This window comes from Scyliorhinus canicula, chromosome 2, assembly GCF_902713615.1.
Source record: "Scyliorhinus canicula chromosome 2, sScyCan1.1, whole genome shotgun sequence".
Lineage (NCBI taxonomy): Eukaryota > Metazoa > Chordata > Chondrichthyes > Carcharhiniformes > Scyliorhinidae > Scyliorhinus > Scyliorhinus canicula.
The window spans coordinates 29,501,188-29,521,575 of NC_052147.1; the positions used below are offsets into that span (position 1 = coordinate 29,501,188).

A 20,388-nucleotide genomic window follows, 5' to 3' on the forward strand; every position below is an offset into this window, starting at 1 on the left:
GACCCACTGGCAGTGAAGAAATAGTGATCGAGTTCCAAGTCAGGATGGTATAGCCTCAGAGGGGAACTTGCAGGTGGGTGTGTTCTCATGCGTCTGCTGTCCTTGGCCTTCTAAGTGGTCGAAGTTGCTTTTTTGGATCCATGTTGCATACGCATATATAGATGTACAAACATACAGACATGCACATACATGTATATGCATGTGTATACACAGACACATATGTAGAGGTACATATAGAACATAGAACATTACAGCGCAGTACGGGCCCTTCGGCCCTCAATGTTGCGCCAACCTGTGAAACCATCTGAAGCCTATCTGACCTACACTATTCCATTTTCATCCATATGTCTATCCAGTGACCACTTAAATGCCCTTAAAGTTGGCGAGTCTACTACTGTTGCAGGCAGGGCATTCCACACCCCTACTACTCTCCGAGTAAAGAAACTGCCTCTGACATCTGTCTTATATCTACCACCCCTCAATTTAAAGCTATGTCCCCTCGTGTTGGTCATCACCATCCGAGGAAAGAGACTCTCACTGTCCACCCTATCTAACCCTCTGACTATCTTATATGTCTCTATTAAGTCACCTCTCAGCCTTCTCCTCTCTAATGAAAACAACCTCAAGTCCCTGAGCCTTTCCTCGTAAGACCTTCCCTCCATACCAGGCAACATCCTAGTAAATCTCCTCTGAACCCTTTCCAAAGCTTCCACATCCTTCCTATAATGTGGTGACCAGAACTGCACGCAGTACTCCAGGAACGGCCGCACCAGAGTTATGTACAGCTGCAGCATGACCTTGTGGCTCCGAAACTCAATCCCCCTGCTGATAAAGGCTAGCACACCATATGCTTTCTTAACAGCCCTATTAACCTGGGTGGCAACTTTCAGGGATTTATGTACCTGGATGCCGAGATCTCTCTGTTCATCTACACTACCAAGAATCTTGCCATTAGCCCAGTACTCTGCATTCCTGTTACTCCTTCCAAAGTGAACCACCTCACACTTTTCCGCATTAAACTCCATCTGCCACCTCTCAGCCCAGCTCTGCAGCTTATCTATGTCCCTCTGTATCCTATAACATCCTTCAGCACTATCCACAACTCCACCGACCTTCGTGTCATCTGCAAATTTACTAACCCATCCTTCTACACCCTCTTCCATGTCATTTATAAAAATGACAAACAGCAGTGGCCCCAAAACAGATCCTTGCGGTACACCACTAGTAACTGAACTCCAGGATGAACATTTGCCATCAACCACCACCCTCTGTCTTCTTTCAGCTAGCCAATTACTGTTCCAAACCGCTAAATCACCTTCAATCCCATACTTCCTTATTTTCTGCAATAGCCTACCGTGGGGAACCTTATCAAACGCCTTACTGAAATCCATATACACCACATCAACCGCTTTACCCTCATCCACCTGTTTGGTCACCTTCTCAAAAAACTCAATAAGGTTTGTGAGGCATGACCTACCCTTCACAAAACCGTGTTGACTATAGCTAATCAACTTGTTCTTTTCAAGATGATTATAAACACTATCTCTTATAACCTTTTCCAACATTTTACCCACAACCGAAGTAAGGCTCACAGGTCTATAATTACCAGGGTTGTCTCTACTCCCCTTCTTGAACAAGGGGACAACATTTGCTATCCTCCAGTCTTCCGGCACTATTCCTGTCGACAAAGATGACATAAAGATCAAGGACAAAGGCTCTGCAATCTCCTCCCTGGCTTCCCAGAGAATCCTAGGATAAATCCCATCTGGCCCAGGGGACTTACCTATTTTTACACTTTCCAAAATTGCTAACACCTCCTCCTTGTGAACCTCAATTCCATCTAGCCTGGTCGACTGAACCTGAGTATTCTCCTCGACAACATTGTCTTTCTCCAGTGTAAACATTGACGAAAAATATCCATTTAACTCTTCCTCTATCTCCTCTGATTCCACACACAACTTTCCACTACTATACTTGATTGGCCCTAATCTTACTCTAGTCATTCTTTTGTTCCTGATATACCTATAGAAAGCCTTAGGGTTTTCCTTGATCTTATCCGCCAACGACTTTTCGTGTCCTCTCCTCGCTCTTCTTAACTCTCCCTTTAGGTCCTTCCTGGCTAACTTGTAACTCTCAAGTGCCCTAACTGAGCCTTCATGTCTCATCCTAACATAAGCCTTCTTCTTCCTCTTGACAAGTGCTTCAACTTCCTTAGTAAACCACGGTTCCCTTGCTCGACAACTTCCTCCCTGCCTGACAGGTACATACTTATCAAGGACACGCAGTACCTGTTCCTTGAAAAAGCTCCACATTTCGATTGTACCCATCCCCTGCAGTTTCCTTCCCCATCCTACACATCCTAAATCTTGCCGAATAGCATCATAATTGCCTTTCCCCTAGCTATAATTCTTGCCTTGCGGTATATACATATCCCTGCCCATTGCTAAAGTAAACATAACCGAATTGTGATCACTATCACCAAAGTGCTCACCTACATCTAAATCTAACACCTGGCCGGGTTCATTACCCAGTACCAAATCCAATGTGGCCTCGCCCCTTGTTGGCCTGTCTACATACTGTGTCAGAAAACCCTCCTGCACACACTGCACAAAAACTGACCCATCTATAGTACTCGAACTATAGTATTTCCAGTCAATATTTGGAAAGTTAAAGTCCCCCATAACAACTACCCTGTTACTCTCGCTCCTGTCGAGAATCACCTTTGCAATCCTTTCCTCTACATCTCTGGAACTATTCGGAGGTCTATAGACAACTCCCAACAGGGTGACCTCTCCTCTCCTGTTCCTAACCTCGGCCCATACTACCTCAGTAGACGAGTCTTCAAACGTCCTTTCTACCGCCGTAATACGTTCCTTGATTAACAATGCCACACCCCCCCCCTCTTTTACCATCTTCTCTGTTCTTACAGAAACATCTAAATCCTGGAACCTGCAACAACCATTCCTGTCCCTGCTCTACCCATGTCTCCGAAATCGGCACAACATTGAGATCCCAGGTACGAACCCATGCTGCAAGCTCACCCACCTTATTCTGGATGCTCCTGGCGTTGAAGTAGACACATTTCAAACCAGCGTCTTGCTTGCAGGTGCCCTCTTTTGAACTTTTAACCCTATCCCTGACCTCACTACTCTCAACATCCTGTACACTGGGACTACAATTTAGGTTCCCATCCCCCTGCTGAATTAGTTTAAACCCCCCCGAAGAGCATTTGCAAATCTCCCCCCCAGGATATTGGTACCCCTCTGGTTCAGGTGAAGACCATCCTGTTTGTAGAGGTCCCACCTACCCCAGAATGAGCCCCAATTATCCAGGAAACCAAAACCCTCCCTCCTGCACCATCCCTGTAGCCACGTGTTCAACTCTTCTCTCTCCTTATTTCTCACTTCGCTAGCACGTGGCACGGGTAACAACCCAGAGATAACAACTCTGTTTGTTCTAGCTCTCAGTTTCCACTCTAGCTCCCTGAATTTCTGTCTCAAATCCCCATCTCTCTTCCTACCTATGTCGTTGGTACCTATGTGGACCACGACTTGGGGCTGCTCCCCCTCCCCCTTAAGGATCCCAAAAACACGATCAGAGACATCACAAACCCTGGCACCTAGGAGGCAACACACCAACCGTGAGTCTCTTTCGTTCCCACAGAACCTCCTGTCTGTTCCTCTAACTATGGAGTCCCCAATGACAAGTGCTCTGTTCCTCTTCTCCCTTCCCTTCTGAGCAACAGGGACAGACTCTGTGCCAGAGACCTGTGCTCCATTGCTTACCCCTGGTAAGTTGTCTCTCGCAACAGTATCCAAAACGGTATACTTGTTATAGAGGGGAACGACCACAGGGGATCCCTGCACTGCCTGCCGGTTCCCTCTCCCTCCCCTGACGGTAACCCATCTACCTTCTTCTTTTACCTGAGGTGTGACTACCTCCCTATTACTCCTCTCATATACACCACTGCATTTGGGTAAACATACACATAGATGCAAAGGCATCTACCAACCAAGATGTAGGTGTACGGATAGGCTTACTCATGCACATGTAGAGAAAGGCTTCAGTATGAAACAATATGCATGCAGTAGCCTATTAAAATACACAATATTTGTATCCTTATGTTCATCTATCTTTGCATCTGGTCTCATCTAAAAACATGCTTCTGCATGTGCGGTAACAGTGGTTAGCACTGTTGCTTCACACCGCCAAGGACCCGGATCCGATTCCCGGCTTGGGTCACTGTCTGTGCAGAGTCTTCGCATTCTCCCCATGTCTGCGTGGGTTTCCTCCGGGTGCTCCGCTTTCCTCCCATGAATCCCAAAAGATGTGCTGTTAGGTGAATTGGACATCGAAAATTCTCCCTCAGCCTACCCGAACAGGCGACTAGGGACTTTTCACAGTGACTTCATTGCAGTGTTAATGTAAGTCTACTTGTGACACAAATAAAGATTATTATTATGTGTGAAAAGCTTGTTTTTAAATTTATATTTTTAATTTTTTAATTTGGAGTACCCAATTATGTTTTTCCGATTAAGGGGTGGCCACTCCGCCTATTCTGCACATCTTTGGGTTGTGGGACTGAAACCCACGCAGACATGGGGAGAATGTCTCCCCATCAGGGTAAAGCGGTTGATGTGGTGTATATGGATTTCAGTAAGGCGTTTGATAAGGTTCCCCACGGTAGGCTATTGCAGAAAATAAGGAAGTATGGGATTGAAGGTGATTTAGCGGTTTGGATCAGTAATTGGCTCGCTGAAAGAAGACAGAGGGTGGTGGTTGATGGCAAATGTTCATCCTGGAGTTCAGTTACTAGTGGTGTACCGCAAGGATCTGTTTTGGGGCCACTGCTGTTTGTCATTTTTATAAATGACCTGGAAGAGGGTGTAGAAGGATGGGTTAGTAAATTTGCAGATGACACGAAGGTCGGTGGAGTTGTGGATAGTGCTGAAAGATGTTATAGGATATAGAGGGACATAGATAAGCTGCAGAGCTGGGCTGAGAGGTGGCAGATGGAGTTTAATGCGGAAAAGTGTGAGGTGGTTCACTTTGGAAGGAGTAACAGGAATGCAGAGTACTGGGCTAATGGCAAGATTCTTGGTAGTGTAGATGAACAGAGAGATCTCGGCATCCAGGTACATAAATCCCTGAAAGTTGCCACCCAGGTTAATAGGGCTGTTAAGAAGGCATATGGTGTACTAGCCTTTATCAGCAGGGGGATTGAGTTTCGGAGCCACAAGGTCATGCTGCAGCTGTACATAACTCTGGTACGGCCGCACCTGGAGTACTGCATGCAGTCACCACATTATAGGAAGGATGTGGAAGCTTTGGAAAGGGTTCAGAGGAGATTTACTAGGATGTTGCCTGGTATGGAGGGAAGGTCTTACGAGGAAAGGCTCAGGGACTTGAGGTTGTTTTCATTAGAGAGGAGAAGGCTGAGAGGTGACTTAATAGAGACATATAAGATAGTCAGAGGGTTAGATAGGGTGGACAGTGAGAGTCTCTTTCCTCGGATGGTGATGACCAACACGAGGGGACATAGCTTTAAATTGAGGGGTGGTAGATATAAGACAGATGTCAGAGGCAGTTTCTTTACTCAGAGAGTAGTAGGGGTGTGGAACGCCCTGCCTGCAACAGTAGTAGACTCGCCAACTTTAAGGGCATTTAAGTGGTCACTGGATAGACATTTGGATGAAAATGGAATAGTGTAGGTCAGATAGGCTTCAGATGGTTTCACAGGTCGGCGCAACATCGAGGGCCGAAGGGCCCTTACTGCGCTGTAGTGTTCTATGTTCTATAATGTGCAAACTCCACATTGACAGTGACTCAGGGCTGGAATTGAACCCGGAGCCTCAGCACCGTGAGGCAGCAGTGCTAACCACCATGCCATTGTGCCACCCCAAGTTTGTTTTTAAATGATGAACATTGATGCAAGCAGGTTACTAGTCACAACATTAGCACTGCTACTTTCTTCAGGGCCAGATGGCATCTATCCCAGATTACTAAGGGAGTCAAGAGATGAAATCTCTGGGCCTCTAACAGAAATCTTTGTTTCCTCATTGGCCACAGAGGATTGGAGGAAAGCCAACGTTATCCCATTATTTAAGAAGGGCAACAAGGACAATCCGGGTAATTATAGACTAGTGAGCTTGACGTCAGTCACAATGAAATCGTTGGAAAAGATTCTCAGAAATAGGATCTATGTACATTTGCAAGTAAATCGGCATACTAGCGACAGACAGCATGGTTTTGTACGAGGGAGGTCATGTCTCACTAATTTTATAGATTTTTTTGACGAGGTGACAAAAATGATTGACGAGGGAAGTGCTGTGGATGTTGTTTACATTGACTTTAGTAAAGCATTTGACAAGGTCCCTCACGGCAGGCTGGTGCAAATGATTAAATCACATGGGGTCAGGGGTGAACTAGCTAGATGGATTCAGAACTGACTTGGCCATAGAAGACCGAGGGTAGCAGTGGAATGGTGTTTTTCCGAATGGTGGTCTATAACTAGTGGTGTTCCTCAGGGATCAGTACTGGGACCTCTTCTGTTTGGAATTTATGTAACTTGGATGAAAACGGAGCTGGTCCAATTAGCAGTTTTGCGGATGATACTAAGATTGCAGGATTTGTGGATAGTGATGAAGATTGTCAGAGAATACATCAGGCCATGGATATGCTTTTAAATTGAGAGAGAAATAGCAGATGGAATTTAACCCGGACAAATGCGAGAAAGGGCCTGTTCCTGTGCTGTTCTTTGTTTTTTGTTCTCTCGGCCAGGGCTAAGGCGGGCAGGCGGGCAACCAACCAAAAAGAGCAGAGGCCACAGGCCAGATAGCCAGCAGTAGCCAGGCAACCAACCAGGAGCACACGTGGTCTTCGACGGTCGAGGCTCAAGGCCCGGCCAGCCGAGCAAGCGGCGAGAGGTGAGCAGAGCAGCAGTCGAGAGGTGCGAAGAAGGCCACACAAGTGCCGGTGTTGTATCTCGGGAAATCGGGGAGCAGCGACCAGAGCCAGAGACCATCCAGGCAGCAGGACTGAGAGTGAGAGTGCTGGTCTGGGCAGCGAGGGTGTGATTTTGGGCTTCTGTGCCTTGCACTGTGTGAGCTGAGGGTGGGCAGGGTAAGGAGGGCATTGATTGTGAGGCCCCGCAAAGATTGAGAGCCCCGACCCCTAAACGTGTAAGTCCATCCCTATGAATCACTAATTCCTGTTTTACACTATCGCGCAAAGTCAAAATGACCCCCCGCCTCACCGACACAGTGACATTTAGTCATATGTTTTCTAGGTATCTTTGCCACGTCCAATTAATTCTTGATTTAGATGGTAGCAACATATTCATCCCAGTTAAAGGAAGGTTTATCTGTCCTCAACTTTATTGATAGATTTATTAACAATCAAATTGTTGAAATGGCGTGGTGGGTGGTGAACACAAGATTAATTAAAGCCGCATATATGTTACACCAGAATTGGCAGTGATGTTAAAGTTATGTAAATCCAGATTCAAACTGAGTGAAGAAACATGTTTAATATTATAATCACGCATCAGAATGTGTATAATTAATAATATTTTCTTTAAGCACCAACCTCTGTTACACTTAAGGTTGTCACCTGTGGATGGACACATGCCTGGAGATTTCAGCACACTCCCTCAACAACCACCTATACCCATCAAAAGCCGCAAAGCATTCAAAGAACATGAAACACCCCCCCCCCCCCCCCGCCCCCGCAACAAGGTCTTGCAGCTGTATCCTGAAGATCAATGTTTTAACTTCACTACCATGTGTTACACTCCATATACTGTACTCAGTAGTGTCAAACCAGGTACAAACTGTGCCCAGAGATACCTTGAACCACCTGGATACTTTTTGCACCTTGCTGCCATTGGTGTAAATATCTAGATTCCAATGCTGCTCTCCACACTGAGCTGTACATGCGCAGTTAGCAGACAAGCGTTCATCTTCCTCCTGGGTAACAGATGTCTGTGCGGAGTCTGCGCATTCTCCCCGTGTCTCTGTGGGTTTTCTCCAGGTGCTCCTGTTTCCTCCCATAAGTCCCGAAAGACGTGCTTGTTAGGTGAATTGGACATTCTGAATTCTCCTTCAGGGTACCGGAACAGGCGTCGGAATGTGGCGACTGGGGGATTTTTACAGTAACTTCATTGCAGTGTTAATGTAAGCCTACTTGTGACACTAATACAGATTTGAAGTTTGCCAGATAGCGTAAATATATAGATTTAAAAACAACAAAGAAAATGCTCCAAATAAGTACCTGATGGAAGGGGCAAACTCGTATTCTCTTATTGACCTGTTGTGCGTTTCCAGAATTTTCTTGTTTTAATTTCAGATTTTTAACAATTGTAGTTTTTTTTCCTTCTTGTTATTTTTTTGTAAGCCGGTTGCTGCTGAACTGAAAACCTGAACCGCAATTACCAGTCCCAGATTTTCTGAATATCTATTATTAATAAATCACTATAAATAAATGATGTATTTCAAAGTTAACCAAGTCCAAGAGATGTGCATCAGTAATGCAGAATTGTAATTTATTTTGGGTGGAATATTACTGGCTACATTTGCCTCTTTTTTTTCTCCCCCCACCTGTTCCTCGTCTCTCTGGTCTCTGCAGTGCAGCTTGGACCCAATAGATGGCGTGCTCCCAGACCTCCACCCTATGGTGTTCTTGTCTGAACCACCTCAAAGATCACAGGTAAGCAGTAACTTCCTACTTCTCTGAGCTTACCTTCTCACCAGGTGGGGGAAGTACCTGGTACTCAGCACCTGGTACGGCTGAGATTGGAAACTTGGCAGAATGTCAAGAATTCATTGTACCTGTGAAGTAGTTGTGAAAAATTGGGCATAATAGTGGAGAGTTGGCAGATCTCCCACCCCCTCCGGGAGGTTGGCAGAGATAATATGCCCTATTTTTTTCTTTTAATAAATTTAGTGTACCCAATTCATTTTTTCCAATTAAAGGGCAATTTAGCGTGGCCAATCCACCTACCCTGCACATCTTTAGGTTGTGGGGGTGAAACACACGCAAACACTGGGAGAATGTGCAAACTCCACACGGACAGTGACCCAGAGCCGGGATCAAACCTGGGACCTCGATGCCATGAGGCAGCAGGGCTAACCCACTGCACCACCGTGCTGCCCGATAAAATGCCCTATTGACCTTTGATTATTTATTTAATACTTACTATTATACGGGTGGGTGGGTTACTGATTTTGGTACCCTCTCCCAGTATCATGAGGTTGACCTCGGGGTGGGCAGGACGTTGGTGGGTTGGGCACTCGCCCTACTTTACATGGCCTACCCTTACCAAAATCACACCCAGTGGGCACACACAAAGTGCATTTGACAATATCCAGAGCCAGATATGGCAGAGAGCGGTTTGAAATAGACCAGACACTAGATGGAACATTATGGGCCAAGCTCAGGATATTAGCAGAGATCATGGGTGAAAGTGAAAAGCTTTCCTAGTGAGAGAGAAAGTATTACAGGACTGATTAAAATAGCATCTGAGATAACATGAAAAGAACAGAACTACCCAGAATTCATTTGGAAAGGTTTAGAATTGACTCAACAGTACTCCTAGGGCCGAATCTATCCGCCACCTTGCCAGATGTTTTCTGGCGAGGGAGGCGGCCTGCGAGCGGGATCTACTGGTCCCGCCGTGGTCAACGGGATTTCCGATTGACAGTACCCCTCGTCGCCGAGAAACCTGCGCGCCGGTGTGGGACCGCAATTTCCCGTGGTAAATCCCGCCTTCAGTTATTCTCGTCTACCAATACATGGCTTTTTTAAAAAAAAATATTTACAAGATATAGCCATCACTATCTGGGCCAGCGTTTATTGCTCAACCCTAACTGCCCTCCATTTCAGAGGGCATTTGATTGTCACCCACAATGCTGTGGGTCTGGGGTCACATGTAGGTCAGACCAGGTAAGGATGGCAGGTATCAGTGAACCAGGTGGTTTTTTACCACAATCGATCATGGTCACCCAGAGTTTTATTGAATTCAAATTTCACCATTTGCCTTGGGTCCCTGGATTACTAGCCTAGTGGCAATACACCATGCCACTGCCTCTCTCTACTCCCAGACATAGAATGACCTTCAATATTATGGTTCCCTTTATCACAAAAAACAGAATGTTTCATTCCTAATGTTCTATTTTTAGAAGATCTTGTTTGTTTTTTTTTTGAAAAAGCAGTCCGGGGGGAGGGGGGGGGGGAAATCCCAAATGTGTTGAATCAACACAATGCTATCTGCATATACAGATGTTTCAGAATCCTATGGTAAACATCTTTGCAATATAACACGCAACGAGATTGCTTAATATTATAAAAGAAGCTCAGGAAAAATCATCGCGTACTACCCATCTGTGATTTCTGAGGTAAAATTGGTATTTTAAATCTATGACCCTTCGACTGAAGCATTTTTTTCTTCTGTCACCGCACTGCAATCCCTAAAAAAAAATATTTCTTCTGGTTGGGCAGACAGCTAGATTTTTGCTGTTGTGAATCAGTTCTTGAAGATATCCTATAAACAAATATGATTAATTTCATATGGCACAAAGCCTAGAACATAACGGATGATTGGAATAATTAACTGCCCATTTATAATGATTGCCCTTAGTTTCCGAATGTTGCCAGCGAATAACTAACCAACTGTTCTGTGTCGTTTTCTTCCACAAAAAATATCAAGCACACATTCAACATGGCCTGCCTTCTGAATACTTTTATTCATAATCAGAGCCTAGAAAGTAACCTGTTTCAGCTTTTGAATTAATGCAAACAAAATAATGGATTTTAAACATGCAAAACACTTTCGTATCGCCAGTAAATGAATGAATTTTAATGAGCTATGATACAGACTGCCTTCTTTTAAAGACATGATTACACTTCTACTGGGCAAAAGAATGGGCCACTCAGCAATTCAAAGCCTATTCTAAAAGACTTTGATGCAAATGTAATGCGTGAGACTTTACGTGCTAGTTTTGAATAGAGGTTGCTTCAATGGGACTATGGTTCTGCATTCAGGATGGCTAAAATGCAGCCACTGGTGCAATGGAAATATCTTCTCTATGGAAACCTTTCATTGTTAACACCTAAACATTTAATTCTTCTGTGAACATAATGGCTTTTGAAGCATTCAGTCGATCCAGCAGCATCACTTACTTGTCATTCCTCAGCCAATGAAATCAAACTTTCTTTTGAAATGGAACAAGCTCAATTTTACTTCTCTTTGTAGAGCTCTTGCCTCTGAGCCTCAAGAGACAATGGATACAAAGCTCTACTCCATTATTTAAATAGATAAACTAGGTTCACCTTCCAGCTAGAGAATCACTTGCAATGACTTTTCTCTTCCTGCTCCCGCACTGTTACCCCTGGTGTCCTCCAGGACCTATCCTTAGTGCCCCCACCTAATTCTCATCTACATGCTGCACCAGACACCATCTGAAAGCGTGGTGTTAGTCTTCACATGTATACTGAAGACCCCCCCCAGCCAAACCTCACCTTCACCGATTTACTCCTCAGTTGTAGCAAACAGCTTACATAAGAACATAGGAACTAGGAGCAGGAGTAGGCCATCTGGCCCCTCGAGCCTGCTCCACCATTCAATGAGATCATGACTGATCTTTTGTGGACTCAGCTCCACTTTCCGGCTCGAACACCATAACCCTTAATCCCTTTATTCTTCAAAAAACTATCTATCTCTACCTTAAAAACATTTAATGAAGGAGCCTCAACTGCTTCACTGGGCAGGGAATTCCATAGATTCACAACCCTTTGGGTGAAGAAGTTCCTCCTAAACTCAGTCTTCAATCTACTCCCCCTTATTTTGAGGCTATGCCCCCTAGTTCTGCTTACACCTACCAGTGGAAACAACCTGCCCGCATCTATCCTATCTAGTCCCTTCATAATTTTATATGTTTCTATAAGATCCCCCCTCATCCTTCTAAATTCCAACGAGTACAGTCCCAGTCTACTCAACTTCTTCTCGTAATCCAACCCCTTCAGCTCTGGGATTAACCTAGTGAATCTCCTCTGCACACCCTTCAGCGCCAGTACGTCCTTTCTCAGGTAAGGAGACCAAAACTGAACACAATACTCCAGGTGTGGCCATACTAACACCTTATACAATTGCAGCATAACCTCCCTAGTCTTAAACTTCATCCCTCTAGCAATGAAAGACAAAATTCCATTTGCCTTCTTAATCACCTGTTGCACCTATAAACCAATTTTTTGCGACTCATGCACTAGCACACCCAGCATGTTTTAATATTTTATCATTTAAATAACAATCCCTTTTTGCTGTTATTCCTAGCAAAATGGATAACCTTACATTTGTCAACATTGTATTCCATCTGTCACACCCTAGCCCATTCACTTAACCTATCCAAATCCCTCTGCACTTTTTGCTTTACCACTCATCTTAGTGTCATCTGCAAACTTGGACACATTGCACTTGGTCCCCAACCCCAAATCATCTATGTAAATTGTGAACAATTGTGGGCCCAACACTGATCCCTGAGGGACACCACTAGCTACTGATTGCCAACCAGAGAAACACCCATTAATCCCCACTCTTTGCTTTCTATTAATTAACCAATCCTCTATCCATGCTACTACTTTACCCTTAATGCCAAGCATCTTTATCTTATGCAGCAACCTTTTATGTGGCACCTTGTCAAAGGCTTTCTGGAAATCCAATTATACCACATCCATTGGCTCCCCATTATCTACCACACTGATAATGTCCTCAAAAAATTCCACTAAATTAGATAGGCACGACCTGCCCTTTACGAACCCATGCTGCATCTGCCCAATGGGACAATTTCCATCCAGATGCCTTGCTATTTCTTCCTTGATGATAGGTTCCAGCATCTTTCCTACTACCGAAGTTAAGATCACTGGCCTATAATTACCCGCTTTCTGTCTACCTCCTTTATTAAACAGTGGTGTCAGTGGTGTCACGTTTGCCAATTTCCAATCCACCGGGATATCTGCTTATCTGACATCTGCTTCTGGAGGAGTACGAATAGCCTCCAATCGAACTCTGGGAAGACTGAAACCATTGTTTTTGATCCCCGCTCCAAACTTCGTTCCCCAACAACTGACTCCAACCTTCTACCTGGCAACAGTTTGAGATTCAGCCAGTTTGTCTCATTTGATCCCACGATGAGTTTCTGCACTCATTTTCATGCCATCACTAAGACCATTTGCAACTCGAGAATATCACATGACTTCACCCTCGTCTCAGCTTATCTCTTGCTGAAACCCTCGGTCATGTCTTTGTTACTTCTAGACTCAACTATTCCAATGCACTCCCGGCTGATATCCACATTCCACCTTCTGTAAACTTGAAGTTAACCAAAGCGTTGCTGCCAGTGTCTCATTTTGCACCAACCCCGGTTCCCCTATCACACCCTGTGCCCACTGATCTACATTGCCCCCGGTCAAGCAACATTCCGATTTAAAAATTCTCTTCCTTATATTCAAATCCCTCCATCGCCTCATCCTCCCTATCTCTGTAAATTTCTCCAAGACCTGACCTCTTGTGTATCCCCAATTTAAATTGTTCCAACTTTGGTGGCCGTGCCGCCAGCTGCAGAGGGCCCAAGTTGTGAATTTCCCTCCCTACACCCTTCTACCTCTCTACATTTCCTTTGAAGACACTTCTTATTCCTTGCTGTTTGACCAAACTTTCGGTCGCCTGATCTAATATTTCCCCATGTGACCCGGTGTCATATTTTGCTTTTGTTATAACCTGCCTGAATACCATTGGCTGGGGACTATTGGATATCCCATAATGAGTTTTAGGGCCAATCAACTAAATAGAAGAACAGAAATTAACTGAGGGATAAATTAAAAGGGGCTGCTCCAAAAAGGAGCCCAGCCCAAAAAGAACAAAGAGGAATGGAAACTTAAAAACATTAAATCAAAATGTGAAAACCGGAGTCGATAAAGCAGTCCAACCCCTGCAGTGCCCACCGAGCACGGAAGTAGGTATCCCATGACCCTTAGGGAGTATGAGCTCCCCCAATGAGGGCGGTAGGGAAATCATTCACAGTTTCACTTGGCCAGTGTGGTACCAGCTAGAGGGGTAAAGCAGTGGTGAAGTACTACTGCTGCTGTAGATATAAAATTATAAATAAAGTGATTTTCTTTTGACTGTACAAACCCATGCTGGATTCTTCGTGGCTCTCACAAAAGTTTTAGAATACTCCTGTGAAGCACCCTGGGATGTTTCATTGCGATAAAGGTGCTATCTGATTATAAGTTATTGTTGTTTTGAGTATTGAAGGAATTCTGCAATTGCCAGAAATACCGAGGGCCCATCTGCCTGTTATGCTGATTTTGAAAAGGAGCAGGGATTCCTCACCGCCTGCTCTCTCAACTAACGCCGCCAAACAAATTATCTTGATATTTAGCTAATTTGTTGTTTGTAGGGCCCGGCTGTGCACAAATTATAGGAACATAGGATTTAGGAGCAGAAGTAGACCATTCAGCCCTTCATGTCTGCAGTACTATTCAATGAGGTAAAGGCTATCTTATTATTATCTTATAATTTTCTATCTTATTAATTTTCTTCATTGTGTTAATTCTCCAGCTTTTGTACATATTGGCCAGAATTCACCGGCCGTTGGGATTCTCTGTTCCCGTTAGCAGCACACCCCCGTTTTTTTTCCGGTGGCGTGTCCCCCCCCCCCCCCCCCCCCCCGTTGGCCGCCGGTGGGATCTTCCGATCCCTCCAAAGTCAATGACCATTTGCGTTGCTCGTTGGCTCCGCTGTCGGGGAACTCACTTCGGCTGGAGGAGGGGTCACCTTTGTCAGGACCGGAAGATCACCCCTTCCTAACTGGAAGGGCTGGAAAATCCCAATTATCACACCAATCAATTTGAATTAAGAAAATAAAGCTGAAGGCCTGTGCTGGAAATGCCGACACACCTCAGTCCCGATTCCTGGCTGTCAAATCATTTTTTGTGAGATAGTCATGGTGCATTATAGTGAATTATAGCGAGGAGAGGCAGTGGCTTAGTTGTATTATTGCTGATCTCCAGAGACACAGAGTCATACTCTGGGGACCCGGGTTCAAATGCCGCCATGGCAGATGGTGAAATTTGAATTCAATGGAAAAAAAGGAATTAAAGGTGACCATGAAACCATTGTCGATTGTCGTAAAAACCCACCTGGTTCACTAATGACCTTTAGGGAAGGAAATTTGCCATCCTTACCTGGTCTGGCCTCCATGTGACTCCAGGTCCACAGCAATGTGGTTGTCTCTTAAATATCCTCAGGGATGGACAATAAATGCTGACCCAGCCAGCGACGCCCACATCCCATGAACATATTTTTAAACAATTCCAGAGCAAGGATGGGCTACACAGAAGGGATGACGTTAACTTAGAAGAAATAGCAATAATATCATCGTAGGCAGCATTATTTTTAAAGGTTGCTGTGTTAAATGCTTCTTCATGTAGCATAAGCTGCTTCCTTGATGTATGCTCTGATAAAGGAAGGTTCAGACTTGGAGATAGGTTTAACACATTTATTGAACAGTTAACAATTCTCCTACTTGAGTTCAACTCTCCTGCTGATCTTGTTATAGTAACTCAATCTGACTAACCAGTCTGCTCTAATCCATGCGGTGGATGTGATGCTTCCGATCTGCCCCTGTGCTTTTCGCTGAGTGTCGCCTGTGGGAAGAGAAAGAGCATTGGTGCCCTGCCCTTTTATATGGGTAGCCCCCTTGTGGTAGTGTCACCTCTGCGTGTCTTGACTGCCCATTGGTCGTGTCCTATTCTATGTGTTCATTAGCTGTATGTCTGCATGTGATGATGTCTCTGGTGCTCCCTCTGGTGTTTACTCAGTCTTAGTGTATTTACATTAACCCCTTGTGTATTTACAGTGATGCATATCACCACAGTTGATTCTTGGGATATAGACATTTCTGGCAAAGCCTCTATTCATTGTCCGTCCCTTGTTGCCCTTGAGAAGCTGGTGGTGAACTTTATCCCTATCCATGATGTGTGGTGAATGCACTGCCACAATTTCCGACATTATAACTGTGACTTCAGTACCTCATTGGTCGTAATATGCTTTGATGCATACTGAGATTGTGAAAGGATGCTTTCTAAATGTAAGGTTTATTTTAATGCTGTTAGGTGACCAGTTCTGTGCATTTGAAAATAGCAACAGTGAAGGGATGGCAACATATGCCCAAGGTGAGATGGCTGAAATAACAGTGGGAGCAATCTAAACTAACACACGGGGTAGGCAACAGTGGGAGCAATCTAAACTAACACACGGGGTAGGCAACAGTGGGAGCAATCTAAACTAATACAGGGGGTAGGCATAGCTTATGTTCGAGACTGAAGAGGGAGAATAGGATTAGTAAAGCTGGTGGAAACTTAATGGGAATGAGCAGAGAACATATTACCAGGAGATTGGTGGAAAGCAAGCTATGAGATGGCGAGAGATAAAAATAAAGGGGCAGAGGATAGCTTGAGTGGCACATTTGTGAATGCACAAAGAATTCAAACCAAAATCGGAGCGTTGGAAGCAGTAATAGATATGCGTATCAGTCATTAGCAATTATATATGGACAGGGCCCTAATCTGAGGGCTCGGACTCCATTGGTAACTAGTTTCCCCTGTCCCAGTTGACATCAGCTAACTCGACAGAGTGGATTGATACATTCTTGATACAGCTGAGCGACTCTCGAGGTGTGGAGTGGCATAGGAGCTCTGCTTTCTCTTTATATTAAAATTGCAGACTCCCAACGTCATATATTTTATTTATGTCCCAAGCTTTTTGCTGCATGACATTTAGCCTCTTCAGCATTCTGCCAATAACTTATTAAAGAAGCCGGCAGGTATCAAAAACATTCACCATTAATTGCAAATTGATATCGAACCAAACAGTATTTTAATTCAACACAAGCTGGACATGTATTTTGATTGAATCTCACTGCTTATATGAGAGTAAAATGTTGTCTTATCATGCAGCGTTCATAGCTCGCGACCTAATGTAGGGACATGGAATGTATTCAAATGTGAAAGAAGGTTAATTCTCAGCGGATCTGGCAATAAATTATTCTCTTCAACATCTTTCACGGAGAACCGCACATCTACCACTCAATCTGCTGGTGCAGCAAGAAGCACAGCAATGCCAGGCTGTTAGTGTCCGCAGATAATTAATCATCCTGTATTCAGTCTATTCACTCAGTGATGGGAGTAATGAAAAGAGAACATGAAACATGGGCCCCATAGTTAACCATAGGCTGAAATGTTTTTTTTGGGAGGGGAGGGGTTTAACTCTGGCTGCATGGGGTAGCTATACACAGTTGAAATACCACCTACTTTTAAAAATAAATTTAGAGTACCATTTTCTTTTTGTTTCCAATTAAGAGGGTAATTTAGCGTGGCCAATCCGCCTACCTGGCACATCTTTGGGTTGTGGGGTGAGACCCACGCAGACACGGGGAGAATGTACACACTCCACACGGCCAGTGACCTGGGGCCAGGATCGAACCGGCGGCGTGAGGCAGCAGTGCTAACTACTGAGCCACCGTGCTGCCCGAAATACCAGCTACTGAACACAGTGAGTAAGCAGCCAGGCCGATCCAGTGAGAATTGGTACCAGGACAGGCGTCAAAAGGTGCAATCACATTTTTAAAAAGAGATTCTTTACGAGCTGAGCAGGAGCAAAGATAATCCACTAGGCCCTACCAGGCAGCTTTATCCTACTCCTGCTGCAATCACAGCTTCCTGCTGATAGGGGGCCCGTGCCCTCTCCCCCCCCCCCCCCCCCCCCCCCCCCCCCCCCAACCACAAGACAACCTTGCAGCCAAACCCATGGACTTCCTGCTTTTGGTGGGCAGTTTCAGTGCCGTGCAAATTTGCACCATGTTTCTCGAACCTCACACCCCAAACAGAAGCAGACTTTAAATGAAGACAGGGGGTGGGATTCTACATCGGCTGACGCCGGAATCGGGAAACGGGATTGGGCGGAGAATTGTTTTTTTACGCCAAAGTCGTGGCGAGCGCCGGTTTCACACCAAATTACAATTCCACATTGCCTCAAAGGTGGATTCAATGCGTTTCAGGACGCACGTACAGTAAAAGCCATTGGCATTTCATTAGTGGGCCTGACCCGGTATTCTCCGGGGCCTCCGCGATTCTCCGCATCCACTGGGGCGAATTCCCAAAGGCGAGGTTCACTTGTGCTTTTAAAAATCATGAAACAGGCGCCAAGGCTGCTGAGGGAGAGAGAGGGGGCACGGAAAGTGTCCAACATCGCCATAGTTTGCTGACAGTTGTGCCACTGGCTGGCGGGCATCTGCCAGGGCCGGGGCAGGTGGGCTGTGGGGTCAGGGTGGATGGGCACGGAGCACCATTACCACAGCCTGCAAGGCAGCCATGCAGGTGTGCATGCCACTGACTGCTCATTGTGAACCTTGGGCCGCAGGTCATATGGGTTTCCCCCCTATGTACCCCCTGGCCCCAGCCGACCCATCAATGGGCCGGGCACACTCCAGCACAACCAATGCCATCTTGTTGGCTGGGATGAGTGTGTGTGTGTGTGTGTGTGTGTGTGGGGAGTGAAGTGTTTATGTGCGGCTGCAGTTCCCGGCGAATCTGGCACCGTTTCTCATTGGAATCGATTGTGCTCCACGTGGTACCAGTGCTAGCCCATCCACGGCCACTGAATCGGTCCAGGTGTGGTGCCAGTTTTACTGTCATGAAAATCCACGAATCCTACCCCAGCGTCAGCAGGAATGGATAATCCCGCCAAGGGTATTTGGATACCTTCGCGCCTTTTCCATGAACTTCACGAGTGGGTTTTGAACTGATTCCAAAACTGACTTGCCAAAGAAAGCGGCTCCCAGTTAAAGTTGAGGTGAAATTTAACTCTCTGAATAATATTTTTTACTATTCTGAAACTGCACAACTACGTATGAATATCCAAAATAGAAGCTGGCAGAGGCCATTCAGCCCCTCGAACCTACTCCCCCATTAAATAAGATCATGGCTGATTGGTTTGTGTTTTGACTTCCACATTCCCATCTACCCACAATAAATCCTTAATTATTTTGTGGACAGGAATCTATCCACCTCTGCTTTAAAAATATTCAAATACTGGAGGCAGAGTTCCAATCACACAACCTTCTGGGAGAAAAACATTCTCCTCATCTCTGGGGTCCAGAATTCCACAGATTCACAACCTTTCGAATGAAATTATTCCTCATTCCTCACCATTTCTGTTTTAAATCTGTCACCCTTTAGCCTAAAATCACGGCCTCTTGTTCTAGAATGTTCCTCAAGTGGGAGCAAACACTCTGACTACTCTGTCAATCCCCTTTAGTGTCTTATATACCTTAATTAGATCTCTTCTCATTCTAAACTCCAGCGAGTCCTGAAAGGGTGACCCCTGATTTTAAAATAGTGCTCCCTAGTTTTGGACTCGCCCACAAGAGGAGACATCCTCTCCACATTCTCCTTGTTAAGATCATTCGGGATCTTATATATTTCAATCAAACATCCCTCTCTCTTCTAAACTCCAGGGGAAACTCAGACTCTTAAATGTTGCTTCACGAACAACCCTCTTCTGTTGTCCTTTTCCCAAGTCTCATTCCTGACCAACCGTGACCTCCTGCCTATCCTCTTAGTGCAGGGAGCGTTCAAGAAGGAGCCTTCCTTCTTGCAGTAACTCTTCCTCTTGTCTATCATTTCCCTTTCGACAATATAAATAAGTCTGGACAGCAGAATGTAATATAATCCAACCATTTTCTGGTTAATTTGAGCCGTACTCATTATAATGAAAGGTCAAGACACCATTTTATGCTAACACTGAGATAAGAAGGGCACCTTCTGTGCTGTATGACTCTGTGACTCTGACTCTTGTGTTCTGCTTCTTCATGTAGCATAAGCTGCTTCCTTGCTGTATATTCTGACAAAGGAAGGTTCAGACTTGGAGATGGGTTTAACACATTTATTGAACAGTTAACTATTCTCCGACTTGAGTTCGACTCTCCTACTGATCTTGCTATAGTAACTCAATCTAACTAACCAGTCTGCTCTAATCCATGCGGTGGATGTGATACTTCCGATCTGCCCCAGTCTCTCTGCGTGACGCCTATGGAAAGAAAAAGAGCATGTGTGCCCTGTCCTTTTGTATGGGTAGCCCCCGAGTGGTAGTGTCACCTCTGGGTGTGTGTTGACTTGCCCATTGGTCGTGTCCTATCTTCCTGACCTATTGGTTGAATGTCTGTGTGTCATGATGTCTCTGGTGCTCCCTCTAGTGTTTACTTAGTTGCAGTGTACCTACATTAACCCCTTGTGTATTTACAGTGATGCATATCACCACAGACTCCATGATTC

At 45.1% G+C, this 20,388-nt stretch overlaps 1 long non-coding RNA gene across 1 annotated transcript in view; it reads left to right on the plus strand.

Annotated features, from left to right (window-relative positions):
* Positions 1 to 20,388, plus strand: part of LOC119951849 — a 226,670-nt gene that overhangs the window by 3,312 nt on the left and 202,970 nt on the right. Inside the window, exon 2 of the long non-coding RNA XR_005457683.1 lies at positions 8,626 to 8,706. This is a non-coding gene — a long non-coding RNA (uncharacterized LOC119951849). The remainder of the gene's footprint in view (positions 1 to 8,625; positions 8,707 to 20,388) is intronic.